Source organism: Anolis carolinensis, chromosome 2, assembly GCF_035594765.1.
Source record: "Anolis carolinensis isolate JA03-04 chromosome 2, rAnoCar3.1.pri, whole genome shotgun sequence".
Taxonomy (NCBI): Eukaryota; Metazoa; Chordata; class Lepidosauria; order Squamata; family Dactyloidae; genus Anolis; species Anolis carolinensis.
Genome location: NC_085842.1, coordinates 82399111 through 82416138, shown reverse-complemented (window position 1 = coordinate 82416138; position 17028 = coordinate 82399111).

Genomic DNA, 17028 nt, shown 5'->3' with positions numbered 1-17028 from the left:
GTTATGCATGATAATGTGAATAGATGTGAAACTCAAATGACTGTCAGGTAGGACAAACTCATCTGTCAATTTTTTCTTATAAAAATAAACTCAAATTCTTTTTGTCCCAGTTATAGAGAAAATTAACAAATGTTGGCAACTGTGTGTGTGTGTATGTGTGTGTGTGAAGGAAACTCTATCTGTATTTGCCTATTTTAATAAGTGCAGCTATTTCCAGATTTGAGAGGAACATTTTTTGCTTGCCTACCATATAATTGTTAAAAAAAATCAAATGCAAAGAAAAAGAAAGAAAGAAAGAGGTGGAAACAACTCAAATTTATTATAAGAATTGATGCCTAATCCCAGAGGTTTCTGCTTGATTTAAAAGTTCTGCATTCAGAAATCCCAAATGAAACCTTCGCCCTCATTCATGAACAGACAAATGTTACTCAGATGAGGCAGGGCAAGCTGTCTTCCACAAAAACAGTGGTGTCCTCCCCGGTATCTGCTATCTGTGGATGTCACCTCACTCTCCCTAATGCACCTTTGGAAAGAATGGGTAAAATGGCTATTGCTTTGTTGTTGTTGCTGCTGTTGCTGCTGCTGCTGCTGCTGCTGCTGTTGTTGTTGTTGTTGTTGTTGTTGTTGTTGTTGTTCTTATATCTATTTATACCCTGTTTTATCTCTCCTGAAGGGGACAAAAAGCAGTATCAGGTTGATGAGGCAGCATGTGCAGAGAAGTAGCCAGGTTTGTTCCTTTAGAACAGTGGTTCTCAATCTGTGGGTCCCCAGGTGTTTTGGCCTACAACTCCCAGAAATCCCAGCCAGTTTACCAGCTTTTAGGATTTTTGGGAGTTGAAGACCAAAACATTTGGGAACCCACAGGTTGAGAACCACTGCTGTAGATGTATGCACAGTGATGAGGTGTCCTTTACAACCTCCTGGTGAGCCTTTAAAGACCCCGGAAGATTAAATCAGCACACTATATCCAGCTACAGAAACATCCTTGGACAGTTCTCTGTCAACCTGCCAGCCCACCTTCCTCTGGCAAGTAAATGGCTGGTTTGTGGGTAGGGGGCTACTATAGCAGATAAAATGTGAATTTGGAGAAGGAGCTTGGGTACTGTTTGAAGTCAGTAGAAATTATGATTGCAGCAGTGACCAGAAAACTTCAAACCCATGTAAGCCACTAACAGGATGCCAGCTGTCCTTTTAAAGCCATCCAGTAAATCTTCTGATAGCAAATTCTAGAGTGTGACTATGTACTGTGTGAAAAAATTCTTCTTTTCATGCATTCTGAAACTCCTAGCATTGGTTGGCTCCAAGTTTCCATGTTATGCAATATATATTACGTATTGTCCACTTTTATATTTTATATACCTGCATTCCATGCCCCCATTCAAACAGCATAAAACATTCCTTATTGGTTAATTGCAGCTTTACATTATCTTTTCTGAGACACTGTTCCACTTAGCAATTGATCTGATGCATTTTGTGCTATCTGCAGCTTCCAAATCATCATCAAGAGCAGCTCCACCCAGAGGGCATTGCAATGAGTTGGGAGGTTACCAGCATATGAGCTACCATTATGGCATAAACTAAGGCTTGTATAAGAGGAGGAAGTTCTTCAGGGAGCCAGATTCAAAGCACTTTGGGGCTTTGTAGATCATACTCAATACTTCAAAACAGGTCGGCAGTCATAGTAGTAGGCAAGGGAATTCAGAAAGAGGTAAGGAGGCACCTAGTGGCTGGTGTCACCCATGTCAGTGGGACAGTGAATTCATTGAAGGTTTTAATCCAGTCTTTAAACAAGCTCTCTGCGATATTGAACCTTATTCATAAATGACTTCAGTACCTTGGACAGCTTCACAAGTCAACAGGTTTTTTTTTTTTTCATGTCAGAAGCGACTTGAGAAACTGCAAGTTGATTCTGGTGTGAGAGAATTTGCCGTCTGCAAGGACATTGCCCAGGAGACACTGGATGTTTTTGATGTTTTTATCATCCTTGTGGGAGGCTTCCCTCATGTCCCCATGTGGAGCTGGAGCTGATAGAGGGAGCTCATCCACACTCTCCCCGGGTTGGATTCGAACCTGGCAGCCTTCAGGTCAGCAACCCAACCTTCAAGTCGCAAGGCTTTAACCCACTACGCCACCGGGGGCTCCAGTCAACAGGGTGATGTAGTCATTTTAAAAAGCCAGTGCAATTCTAGGCTGCATCTACAGGAATGCAGTGCTTAGACTGAAGGAAGTGATAACACCACTCTATTCAACTTTGGTCATATCTCACCAGGAATAATGTCTCCAGTTCTGGACACCATAATTCAAGAAGGATATCCATAGAAGACTGGCCAGATATGGAAGGTGAAGAGGTGGTATGTTTACATATTTGAAATAATGTCTTATTGGGGAGGAAGTTTGTTTTCTATTCTTCAGAGATTAGAACACAAAACAATAAAGTCAAACTATAGGAAAGAAGAATTCTGATGAACCTCAGGAAGAACTTTCTGATGGTAAGAGCTGTTCACCAGTGGAATATGCTGCCTCAAATTGTTTATTTATTTATTTATTTATTTACAGAATTTATATTCCGCCCTTCTCACCTCGAAGGGGAGTCAGGGCGGATCACATTGCACACATAAAGGCAAACATTCAATGCCACAACATAGAACAGAGACAGGGACAAGACGCAGGCACGGGCTGGCCTCGAACTCATGACCTCTTGGTCAGAGTGATTTGTTGCAGCTGGCTTGCTTTCCAGCCTGCGCCACAGCCCGGTGGTGGAGTTTCATTCTCTAAAGGCTTTTAAACAGAGGTTGGAGGGCCATCTGTTGAGAGGGTCTTGATTTATTCCTCTAAAGCAGGGGATTGGACTGGATACTGCTGGGGATCCCTTCCAACACTATGCTGCTTCTGAGAAGCACAATGAATTGACAGCTATAATACGAGTACACTGATATTCCCTTTTGTCCTACCCAATGTTCACAGCATCAGCAGGAACAGGCCACATATGACCTTAGTTGTTTTTGTGACCCTCAGTCTGGACTACATTTGTGACTCCCACAAAAGTACATAAAATACATCTCAGGAAAACCTCTAAAAGTGGCATTCCCTTTATAAATGGGATGAATAGCATTTTATTATTTAAAAGCACTTTTGACAATCTATGTGACCTCTGGAAGTTGCCATGAACCAATATTTTGTCCGCAGATGCACTGCTGTCCCCCACCCCCAAGATAAAATAAAGTTACTTTTCTGAACTGTACTGTAGGTCATTATAGCTGAAAGGAAAGTGAGAAGGAAAGTATCCTGTTAAATGCAAAGGTCAGGATCCGATGTTGACTGTAACAGCCAACATTACTTTTGCAGATGGTAAAGATGGAACCATTTTCAGAGCATTTCCTCTTAGCTTTGTGGTCACGAACCTGGCTGATTCCATTTTTCTTTTCAATGTCCATTTAATGAAGGAAAGAGTCAAAATGAGGTTGCACTGTTTATTAGAAAAACAGAAAATCTGTTCTGTTCTTTGCAGTGCTAGATAAAAACGGCATTTCTCTTCTTCAGTGTTTGGCATCTGACAGATTCTGACACCATAAGCTGTGATTTGGATCTCTGGCAGCACAACATAAGAATGAGATAAGTTGTTCTTTTTTTCCTAATACAATTAGATAATTTAAGCTGTTTCCCCAACTTCTTCTCACATGACTTAAGTGCCAAGTCTGTATGTCTGGGAATAAGTTTAATTCTTGCCCACCCACATGTTCCTCTTAAGTTGTCATCCCATCCTGTCATTATATTAGACTTACTGCTTGGGATTTGCTATTGCGATGTCTTGCACTTAGTATGACTTTCAAACTGAAATGCCTGCAGCATTGCTATTTTTGTGAGGTGGCTTCCCCTCCCAGCAATCTTATAGACCGGGGGGGATATAGAAGCTGGGTTAAGCCTGTAAAAGCAGGTGGCTTTTCCTGATTATCTTTAACCTTAAATGAATCCTGATCTGATAGATGTGTCTTGTCTATAGGGAATGGATATTCTTTCTGAAGACATGTTTCTCCCTGATGATCAACTTCTGATTAAGTCAAATTATAGATGTATCAAAGTGAAGGTGTGCTTATAGTCTGTCTGGCTCAGCTAAGTGCAGAGAGAAGCTTCAAAAACAGATAGTGCCCGATTTATGTAAAAAGCAGCTAGAGCCACTAGACCTACTGAGGTAAAGTTTTGGTAGGAATGAAATGATATAATTCCCTCAGCTAAACATCTGCACAGCCTCCTCAATACACAAGGACCTGGTGCACAAGGACCATCCTGGTAATGAAACGTTCAGGATGGAGAACCATGAAGGTAGACAACATGAAGCCGCTCCAACTAAATACATACTAGAGTTCATTGGAGAAGCTTTTATTTTTCAGTGATTGGTTGGGGGGGGGGGGGGGCAAAATTCTGTTCGCCTATACTTGAAAAATACCTAGGGCCGGCTCTGGGTCTGACGGTACTTGCAAACCCTTGTTGCTGGTCAAATACAAGGTCTTAAGAAGTGAGAAGAGAAAATGACTACTAGTAAGGATGATACTGGAATAAAGAGGATGTAGGAAAGCAAAGAAACAGGAGGCAAGCAAACATGCAAACTGGTTCTCAGTGTAGTCAAACAAATGTTGCTAACTCTAATAGCCTGATGATGAGAGCCTGTCCTTATGCCACCTACAAACCAATAAACCATAGTCCCGAAAGCTGTTGTGATTTTAATCTACTATTGACTCTATCTAGTACCTGCTGCTCCACCCTACTTCCATAATCCAATTGACACAAATGCCCCACATCAGGTTTCTTATTGCAAAAACTTTGCATTACCTTAAACCAGTGGATCTCAAGTTGGGGTCCTAAGATGTTTTTGACCTTCAACTACCAGAAATTCTAACATCTGCTAAACTGATTGGGATTTCTGGAAGTTGTAGATCAAAAACATCTGGGGACCACAGGTTGAGAACCACTGCCTTAAACAATTATACAACTTTCTGAAGAATTTTGACCTATAGTACCACCCATTCCCAATAGTTCAGTGCCACTTGCCCCACTGCTTTCATCTACTACAAGTTCTTTCCTTCTTTCCTTGTAAGAAATTGTGCACACATTTGACAATCTCACGCAAAACTCCTACCTTCCCTAATAATAATTTCCACAGGGGTAGCTAGCTATGTTCATCTGATGCAAAACACACATACACATTCAGAAATTTAGCTGAGTGTTATGTTGGCAAGATGACAAAATGTGTAGAAAGTCTGTGAGCTCTGCTCACTTCTAGTACTCAACAAACAATTTCTGGGCTGAAACGTTTTTTAATTCTGAGTAGTTGACTTTCGCATTAGGGTGTGGTTAGAAGATTTGACAGTTCTAATAAAACAGTAAATTGTATCCTACAAGCCTGAAATCTCCTCAGCAAGTATATACGTAGTGCTATCTGATAAATAAGAATAGCCAGGTGGAAAAGACTTACAGTCAGTCTCTGGGACCTGGTTGTACTATTCATTAGTCACCAACAATATAGATTTGCATCACAGAATAAGTGTGTGTGTGCTTTCATGTAAACAAGGTTATCTGGATATCTAAATACCATTTCATCTGGCCATTCTAACAGGATTATTCTGCTTTATATTTTACTTCACCTGCTTTTTAATTTAATTTGGAGACTCTAAAACTGATTTCATAATTAGTATGTGCCCCATTTTTTTTTGAAGATTTTGGTTCTTCTTTCCAGACTCATGCTCATGTATGTAAATTAATTAAATCAGCCAATTTTTGTTGTCATCTCAAAACAGAAGAATTAGTCTCTATGCATAATACACTATATGCTCCTGAGGATCACTAATAATTCATATTGTGCAGTTATAGCACTATGATTCCACTTCAACTGTCCGGTGGAGTTTAGGGAGGGGCATTTAAAATTCTCAGCCAGAGAGCTCTAACGTCTTTCCAAACTACAAACTTCAGGACTTTACTGAATGTTGCCATGGTAGTAAAAGTGGGATATATAACTAGTAAAATTGTGCAGTGCGAAAGATTCCTTTGGTCTTCAAAAGTAGTTGACCTCCCATTCTCATCAAATTCAGCCCACATCTTCAATGGCCAGCAGTTGTGGGAGTTGTGATTTTAATATTATTTTGAGGGAAAACAAGTTTCCAATTCCTGTTGTAAAAAAAGACAGTATATGTAATCTTCAATTTGTTTCTGTTTGTGAACATCATCTGAAAATCAGAAATGAAAGACTAGATTGCTATGAGTGATTTAGAATTCCAGGTGAGGAGAATTCAAAGAGCCTAATTCCTTCTAGTTTGTTTGTCCAATTTCTTTTATTTTCTGCTGTCACAAGAAGAATTATTGATTGAATTTATATCACTTTTTCCCTGGGATGAGATGCAAGGCAGATTGATCCAGGCATTGCAGAACAAGAGAACCAGTTTATTTTGCTTTACCTTAAACAATACCATCCTCTTTCCTCCCACACCCCATTGCAATGAACTAGCAGATACTAAGTGTGTCTACATAACAATTCTTCCAATTATGGGAAGCCAAGAGCATTTCCTAACTTTCCTCACCCCGTCACACGTCTTAGAGACAGTAATTAGAAAGAGGAAACAGTACCACAGACTAAATCCCCATGCTACCTGAGCAGCTAAGGAAGCGTGTATCTTGCCCTAAGTTGGCAATAGAAGAGGAAAATGTCAGATGCTTTTCCTTGAGGTTCATACAGGGAAATGGGAGCGACTGTCCTGAAGTGACATTCAGTAAGTTTCCCTAAAGCCTGCAAAAGTAACAAAAAACAAAACAAAACCAGCCTTTCCTGTCATGGCATCAATGCAGTTCCAACCATCAGAATGTTAGACAATCACCCATGATGCCTCATTGTATGTTTCTCTTTTTTAGTTCTGGAATCAGAACTGTAATACTAATAGATGAAGGGGGAATCAAATGTCATTTAAAAGGAAATTTCAGTGACTGCTGGATGAATTTGTACATCCGCTGGATGAATTTGTGTTCATATTATGCACATTGATTTTTAAAATGAACCTAAAGCAGTATTATAGAAATAGGATTCCCTTTTAACTACATGGAAACATCCAGTGGAGTCCTGGGATTTGTAGAGTGGTGGAGCGCTCTGGCTACAAATTCTAAATGCCCCTCCCACAAATGCAAACTTCAGGATTCCCTACATCAGTAAAAGTGGATTTATTCAATTGGTCCTCTGTATTTTCAGGTTTAACTTTGGTGGATGTGATCATTCATGGATTTTGTTAACATATTTTCTCTAGCAATCTTTAGGTACTCTAGTGTGGCTCTATGGTCAACTTCCCGCACAAAATCTGATTTTATTATTTATTTACTTATTTTAATCTATGGAAAATGCTATATTTTCTGAAAACAGATTGCATTTTTCACTAAAGGAAGCGCCCGACTTACCGGGCGTGTGGGTTGCGGGGTGGGGGGCACCCATACAAGATGGCGAGGGTGGGGGGCTTCTCTCTCCCAGAAGCCCCTTCGCTTGGCAGGAACATTTCCCACCACTGAGGGGCAGGCAGCCAATCAGCGGCCTGCCCCACCTTCCAGCCATTGGCCTGGGACCAAGGGCTATTGGCTGGGGTCGCCCCCTTTTAAGGTGACCCCCAGGCTGGCCCGAGTCACTCCGCTTCCTTCTTTTGGCCCTCCCTTCCCACCCTGTTTGCTGTCTTTCAGAAATCATTCTGTCACAACTTCCTGGTTGGCGTTTGGCATGGGCCCTGGATTGGGTTGGCCTCCCCCCCTATTGGAGGCGGAGGGAGTGCCCTATCTGCCAGTGGTGCAGGGTAACGCTGGCTCGGACTTTTACCCGGCTACACCCTGGAATGCTTGCATCGGTCAGCATTCGGGCTGACCAATTTTAGATCCAGGACCCATGCATGGGCTGCCAACCCTTCTATGTTATTATTGTCAATAAATAAGTTGTGGCCAGTTTTTAACCCAACCAGATGTTTGTGTCTTCCTTGGTTTGGTATGGGAAGGTGAGTCCCCCTGCCCACGCAACCAAATTTTTATGACGAGTTCTGGTCTAAATCACTCAAAATTATATGCAAAACATTTCCTTATTACACCAAGCAATGAGAGAAAATACTAAATACTTTATTCTTGAATGCATAGGGCTTCCATGCATCCTCTTTATTTGGGGCATGCTCTCTTGTTTGAGAGCTAACATTTCTGTCCCTGCAAAAAAATTTAAATGTCTGTTGATATTTTGCCTCCTGCCTGTCGATGTCACCCGAGAGTCATCATCATGGATGGCAGTTCAAAGTAGTCATCCCTTTTCCTTTTCAAAATATGGTAACCCTATACAGGCAAAAACAAAATATGCAAACAAATATAGATCTCACATTCACCCACTCAAGAAGAGTGCAAAGGCAGGAAAGTGAATGGTGTGAGCAGGAAGCTGCACAGCCACCACCTGCTCACTAACACAGTTGTCAGCTCTCTGTTGCCCTGTGTAAGTGAGATGATGGACAAGCAAATGAACAACTGAATGATGGCAACTGCTCTTATTTGTCAGTCTAGCTGCTTGTTCAAGGAGATAGAGACCAACAATATCTGAAGTTCTTTAGCTGAGAACTGTGCCTACAGGACCAAAAAGAAGATCAAAAATAAAGAGGTGGTGAGACGAACCCTCCTCTGTCACAAACACAGACCATGAATTTTCCTTTTTGGTGATCTGAATTTCTGGTATCTAGTCCTTCACCTGCAGCAGAATTTGTCATGTCCTCATTTCCACAAGTGAAGCTCCATTTCATAGGATGCCTATGAGCTCTCTTGACCCCATGTCTTCCTGGCCAAGCAGTTGATGGCATGCTTTATGAAGTCACCATCTGGGTCACTACCTGGGCCAGCACGCATCATGGCCATTCTGGATTTGCTGTGAGAGGAAACAACTGTACAGAAACATTTGCCAGTATCTATTCAGTGGGACACAAGTTGGCTCTGTAGAACACGAGCTCTCTGGGTTTTCTATAGCAGCATTTGGTTTGCACTCTACCATCAAATGTGTTATTAGCTGAATCCACCTCTCTCAGCCCGTCTCCTATGTGCCCACTACCTTTATTTTTCTGCAAGCTAGTGTCAAATCTTAAAACATTACACATATAGCAGCACTCTGATAATGTCCTTTACTGTTTTTTAGGTTTTCCTCTTGCACTGTATGTCAGTGAGCATAAAAGACAAAGCAGTGAATCCTTTCCCCATCCATAACACAATTACCTGAAAAACAAAATAAAAATGCTAGAGCTATGAGCTGAATTCCATTTTTGTTCCCAGCTGAAGCACTATAAATGATTTCTAGATATAAATAGAAAGAGCCTTGTACTGCAGGCATTTAAAACCACATGTAAGCCTTGCAGTTCCAAAGGTAATTGCTATTATATGTGCAACAAGCTTGTTTGCTCGCTTTCTCTCTGTAAATGATTGCTATTTCATTTGTTTGTTTGTTATATTTAAACATGTCTTCTTTCTACTGAGTTCAGTACATGACTTTTCTTACCACTTTATTACTCCAGAAGCCTTTTAAGGTAGGATAGGCTGAGGGCCTTTCCACACAGCCATATAACCCAGAACATCAAGGGAGAAAATCCCACAATATTTGCTTTGAACTGAGTTATCTGAGTCCACACTGCCATATATTCCAGTTCAAAGCAGATAGTGTGGGATTTTATTCAGCTGTATGGAAGTGGCCTGAGAGACATTTGGTCCAAGGTGACATATGAATGTAATGACCCACTGGGAGAAAAGAACCAGTGCTGTCAGGTTTAAAAGTAGAGATGATTCTCATACCTTTAACAGATGTATAGAAAAAGGAGTTTCCAGGTGATGTTGCATGTCATGCAAGCATTGGTGGCGGAAAGATTATCTTCTGCACAAACACAACCATCTCCAGTTTTAAAACTGGAAACCCTAATAATTCTAAGAATTATCTGAGAATGTGTTACGTAAAAGCAACCCAATGATCATTTTGTGTGACATGACACCCTACCTGTTGCTTTGCCTTCTATTTGCCAAGCTGTGCTAATAGATACCATTGTAATTATTATTATTATTATTAATAATAATAATAACAACAACAACAACAACAACAACAACAACAACATATATTCTGCCCTATCTCCCCAAGGGGACTCAGGGCAGATTACAATACACATACATGGCAAACATTCAATGCTGTTTGGAGACAGGACATAACAGAATAAGACAAACAGAAAGAGGTATGTAGTCTTGAAGTCCAGGGTTTTTTTGGGGGGGGGGGGGGGGGGGGTTGGTGCCTTGGAGGTTGAGGTTGCACTCAGATTCAGTCATAGGAGGTGCTGTTGCTTCATTCTCTATGACGAAGAGCCATCAGGACTTCCTCTTTCCACCTTCCTCTCAGTCACTGCATTTCTCGTCTGGTTATTTATGGTGTCGCAAAATACTTCCCCCGCAATTTTGTGGTACCTAATTTCCCTACTTACAGCTTATAAGCTGTTTTCAAACTGCTTAGGTAAATTACTAAATAGTGAGCTGGGCTTGAGGTCGAGTGCTCACCTCAACCAGGCTTTGAACTGGCCACCTTTCAGTTGGTAGATCTTATTACTGCTGATGATTTACCAGCTGTGCTACAGCCCAGCCTATTGTAAGCTAGCAACTACCATGGCACTGACTCATGAGAGGACTATGGTTTCCAGACTAGATCCAGGACAGGACTCCTATAACTTTACTCCTTAGAAGGTATAAAATTAGGGCAAGATGGACAAAAGTACTTGTAGTCATACACCTTCCAAACCCAAGCTTTCAGTCATAAAACCCTCCTCCCAACATGGCTGTTGCTTCACATCCATCTCACCTTTTGTCCTATGATAGTTTCCAGTGGCAAGGAAATGGTCATGTTGGGAGGGGACGACTGTGGCTGAAAGTTGAGGTTTGAAAGATGTAGGATGACAGGTACCTCCATCCCACTTGAGAGAGATTTATGATACTACATCTTGTTCCAGGATGGATTCAAGATTCAAATTACAGGAACCTTGTCATGGATCTGGCAAACCCATTATAAAAAGATTCAGCAGTTCTTCCCATTAACTTGCTCCATTTTGGTGTTTGGTTCAGCACTAACACAGGGATTAGCGATTCAGAATCAGATTACATTAGAACTTGGAAATGTCTTATAAATGTCTAAAATCTATAGCCTTATATTCACCAAAACATCATGGCCAGACAGGAGATTCTGTCAGTGGCAGACCAATCAAAAGTCATTCTTCCAAGCTCTAATGCAGATGTTTAATAGTTATAGTATCTAAATTCTGAACTGGGATGGATGAAGTAGGCAGTTTAATCTTCTCCCACATTCAGATTTTTAAAAAATAAATAATACATTTCCAACTCCTTCCAAATATTTTATCACAAACCAAATTGAAATGAATTTATTCTAACTTCTAGTGGAAGGAATTGGGTTGGTTGCCTTACAACCAACACCTGCTGTATTTTCTTCTTCAGCACAACCATTAGAAGTACAGAAGTTCATTCCAATTTTCAGTCTGGCAACCTTAGAATTTGGGCATTGTGTAGCTACATTTCCTAAAAAGGAGGTTGGTTCTGTACTCCAATAGGGAAAAAACAGTATTATTACTTAAAATAGCCAGTAAGACACCTGTTAATCAGTTCCCCTGCCAATGAATTCTGTTGTGTGCAATTTCTGAAAGGTCACTGGCTGAAGATGACCATATCCATCAGAGGCACTGGCCGTGAACCCCTGAATCAAGACCAGATAAATTATTGCCTTTTCTATAGCAGTAACCACAGCAGCAGAAACTGACACCAAGTGTGAAGCTCACTGGAATGACATTTGTAAAACCGTTTACTTTCTCCTGGTTGTTATATCTTCCTGACTCCATCCACTGAGATGGCTATGTGATAGACATAGATCTGAACCCCACTCCTGATTGCTAAAAGAATCCAGTGCTGGGTTTTCTGATCACATTTGCTAGCAGGGGAAAATGAGGGTTGGTAGGTATTCATCTTCCTTTCTTGCTTTCCCTGCTGCCTGCCAACTGCTCCTTCCAACCCCCTGTCTGGCTTCAGGTGGCTCATCAGTTTTCTTGCCTCTGAACGAGAAATAACAAAAGCACTTCATTTGTTGTAGTCATCTCTCTGGAAGGGATAAAACACTGCGCCAGTCAGACGCTCCATTCTGCAGCTGATAGCACAATCTCAGCATCCTGCTGCTGTTATTGTAAGGACCGATCCCTTTCATACCCACTACACATGACAGCAAAATGAAAACTTCATTGATCTACTGATTTCTCTTACAGAGAAGACTGTGAGGCTGCATTTGTTTTGGCAACACAGGCCAAAACATCATCTCACATTGCTTTTATCATACCATCTCCTTATTGAGAGATGTATGCAGGGGGACCGATACCAAAGTGGCTAATACCGGAAGACTATGACTCTCTCTAATCATCTATCTGTCTGTTTGTCGGTCTGTCTGTCGGTCTGTCTGTCTGTCTGTCTGTCGGTCTGTCTATCTATCTATCTATCTATCTATCTATCTATCTATCTATCTATCTATAAAAAAGTTATTTTGGCTCTTAAAGAGCTTCATCAGAATAACTGTTCATTGATGGATTGACTGTTGGTTTCAATTATAATGGGGGTATCTTCTGTGCCTTCAAGAACTGTCTAGGAACATGGGTAGCTGTCTTAGGTTGCCAGACAATCAGTCTATCTAGCCAATCTCCAACCTGCAAGAATTCTCTAGGGGTGATTCCAGACAGCAATAGGATTCCTCCATTAGGGTGGTGCCGGAGATCTCCTGGTGCAAAGAAATGATGTGCCAGGAAAAGAGGAATGGCAGGAGCAATTTTCCTCCCCCCCCCCCCTTCTCCTGGCATGTCATTCCTATGTGCCAGGAGAACTCTGGCTATGACAACTATGTTTAAATATTTGAAAAATTGCCACATTGAGAAGGGGGCAAGTTTGTTTTCTGCTGGTCTGGAGACTAGGACTTGGAGCAACAGATTCATATTGCAGGAAAGAAGATTCCACCTAAACATTAGGAAGAACTTCCTGACAGTAAGAGCTATTCAACAATGGAATATGCTGCCTCAGAGTGGGGTGGAGGCTCCTTCTCTAGAGGTTTTTAAGCAGAGGCTGGATGGCCATCTATTGGGGTGATTTGATTGCATGTTCTTGCACAGCAGGAGGTTGAATTGGATGGCCCTTCCAACTATGATTCTATGATTCTGTGGAGGTTCACAATATTAACACAGCAGGGCAGCACCTTCTGGCTCCAAAGTAGTCCTGCCAGCCTCCTCTGGCTTTGGTTGGAGCCTTTTATCTCATTAGAGGATGCCTCAGGTCCTCCCCATCTTCCTCTTCTATTACTTGGTCTCCTGTCTCCCAATAGACTGTGTTAGCAACCCAGTTAGAATGAAATGGGGAACCTGGATTCCTTAAGATGCTTTTGGAGTGCAACCCCCATCATGCCTCACTATTGCTTTTGTTGGTTGGGGCTAATGAGATTCCAGCAACACATTCGTCATTCCCCTAGAAAGATTTTCACTCACCATTGAGAAATCCCTAAAACCAATGATGATTTCACCATGGCCTCTACTACTTTACCATAATGAAAGTGATGAGCAAATTCTAGCTTCTCAGATGGTATGGCATGACGTATAGGATCTTTGTGACTAACTAAGAGAAAGAAATCAGTAGTATAACCTTTTATAGGTCTAAGTCTACTTCATCAGATGCAGACAGTAATGCATTTAATGAAGTAGACCTAAGTCTATGAATGCTTACGCTACTGTCTTTGAATTCTACCTACCAGATGGTGTGAATGTAACCTCCCATCATCCCTTACCATTGGCTAGCTGGGACAGATGGGAATTTCCACTCAATATCTGGAGGACCACAAATTTCACACCAATTGTCCAGGTTTTATATGGCTATGTTGTTTAAAGAGTACCTGCAACAATCCCATCATGGTTTTTTCATTGGAAGCTGTCTGCCAGTGTGTTTACTTTCTCCCAAATAGCCTTTAACAATGCATGCAAGCCAGAGCTCCTAATGGATGCAAAGACAGACTGTGTTGTAGACATTTTTACATGACTGCATCAATGTGTTGCAACTGCTGATGAGAGATGTTTCTGTGTGTTATCACAGGTAGCATCTGGAGCACCAGCAACTATTAGTTAAAGGGTCAATTTGCTGGCCTGGTGCGTTAATGCAGAGATAGCTCAGCAAAACAAATTAAATGGCACTGAGTTTAAGACAAATGTGTTTTCAATGCTATAGCAGCTTCTGAAAGCCAGGGCATCTTCCATTTAGGAGGAAAATTAGTATCCCTTGTGGGGAGAAAAGAGTGAATGTTCTCAGCCTGTCATTCGAGGTTTATCACATTGTCAGTTCCTTTTTCAACATATCAGGCAACAGTATTTGACTTTAATCCTACTTTCAGCACTGCCAATATTTAGATAATACTGAGAAAGTGAGTTCTAGAAGTTTTCACTGTTGGGGAAGGGAGGGAAGAGCAGGTTATTGTAGATTCAAAGTTCTTTCAAAGAATTTGGTAATTATCTCCTAAGAGATACCATATCCATGCCCTGAAAATGCTACCTTTTAGGACTACAACTCTCAGAATCTCCAGCCAGCAACCATGCCAGCCTCAAAAAGAACTTTTTTTTTGAGATCTCTACATGGCATGGATGAACAGAAGCTGCAAAGAAGCAGGAGACTGGATTGGAATCTCTGAAGGGAATCAAAACGTTACTATTGATAACCAGCCAAATGCTTGTGGATGTGAAGGGAAGGGTTCTGATAGCTTGATATTGCCTAGTATCAAGGACAATTTGCCCCTCAGTACCAGATGCTGGGGTACAGGCTATCCTAAAGCCCTGTTTGTGAGTTTCCCAGCAGTATCTGCAGAAGAGAAGGCTGAGAGGAGACATGATAGCCATGTACAAATACATGAAAGGAAGTCATAGGGAGGAGGGAGCAAGCTTGTTTTCTGCTGCCCTGCAGACTAGGACATGGAACAATGGTTTCAAACTACAGGAAAGGAGATTCCACCTGAACATCAGGAAGAACTTCCTGACTGTGAGAGCTGTTTGGCAGTGGAACTCTCTCCCCTGGACTGTGGTGGAGGCTCCTTCTTTGGAGGCTTTTAAGCAGAGACTGGGTGGCCATCTGTCAGGGGTGCTTTGAATGCGATTTCCTGCTTCTTGGCAGGGGGTTGGACTGGATGGCCCATGAGGTCTCTTCCAACTCTACTATTCAATGATTCTATGATCTGTTAGGTTTCTGTGAGAACAGGATACTGAACTAGATAGGATGGGAATTTATTGGTCCTCTAGACCAGGGGTCCTCAAACTTTTTAAGCAGAGGGCCAGTCCACGGTCCCTCAGAGTGTTGGAGGGCTGGCCTATAGTTTGAAAAATATATATAAACAAATTCCTACGCATATGTCTTATTTTTAGTGCAAAAATAAAACCACAAAAGAACAATACAATATTTAAAAATAAGAACAATTTTAACCAACATAAACCTATCAGGATTTCAATGGGAAGTGTGGGTCTGCTTCTGGCCAACGAGATGGTCAAGTTAATTAGGATTGTTGTTGTTATGCTCCTTCACATAATTTCAGACTTTGGATGAGCTTAAATTGAAAACTGAGGGTGGGGGCCAGATAAATGACCTTGGAGGGCCTTAGTTTGGGGATCCCTGCTCTAGACATTGCTAGAATAGACATTTCTCACTATTAGCTGTGCAGCAATTTCTAGAAGATTGCATCATTCTCATTTATAACCCAGGATGGCTCTTTGGTCTGAACTAGCATGGCTCATATGACAGTAGAATATCACATTAAATCCTGATACATTGCATTCCTAGAGACCCCACCCCATGCTACAGTATCATCCTATGAATTGGATGTATTGCTATTGATATTTGCTCTCAAGTCAGCTTCGACTCAGGCCATCCTATAAACGAGAGACCTCCAAGACAATGTGTTATTAATAACCCTGTTAAGATCTTGTAAACTCCAAGCTGTGGTTTCCTTGAATAAGCTCTCCCCCCCCCCCCCCCAACTGCTCTTCAGCATCATTGCCAGAACTTACTCTTGAGTAAGCAGGATTCAGATTGCACTGCTATATGTGAATTCTTCAAGTTACTTTGTGACAAAAGAAGTTCTGGTGATCTTCTTTTGGGACAGAAGAAAGGATTTTTTCCCTTGCCCAATAAGAAAAAAATGTGGCAAAGAAAGAATCCTGCCAGAATCATATTTATTAAAAAGAGAACAAAAGAAAGGGATGATGTTGTGCGAAGCATATGCAGAAATAACCTCCTGTTCTCATTCTGGGCATGCCTAGCACCCGCAGTGCTTAGTGACACAAGTTAATTGCACAACGATCAGGAGACAAAGCAGTAATTGAAATGTAAGATACCATGCAATGTGCACTTTGTTTCCCTTCTCTCCCATTGGGGTTTGATAGCTGATTTGCACCAAAAAAGCATTTTCTGACGGTTGTCTCCAAGAGCTCAGGGCTCTTGGGCCACATTTGCAACAGCCATGCAACGGCACCCTGCTGAGTGCATCCAAGCACTTCAATGCGCATAGCACCACAGGGACCCTTAACAATGCCTCAAAGGTAGGATGTCATGGAGGGGATGCAAGAGGAAAGACAAGGCAGAAGCAAGAGATAGTAATCAACATGTGCCTTCTCCTGGTCTCATTTTAACATGAAAATGCTAACATAAGTCAGCTAACATGGCTCCAGATGGCTCTCTGATTATTTTGGCTATTTACTTTGGCATGAGATGGGATGAGGGAATCAAGGAAAACAGAAGAATTTTTAGTATTAATATTAGTAGTATTTTGATTTACATAACATATTTTGGGGGCTCAAGGTGCTTTACAGAATGTTAAATCCAGGACAGGTTACAATTATATAAAAGTATGAGTGATTTTTTAAAAAAAGCAATTAAAAAGAGATTCCACCTGAACATGTGGGGGGG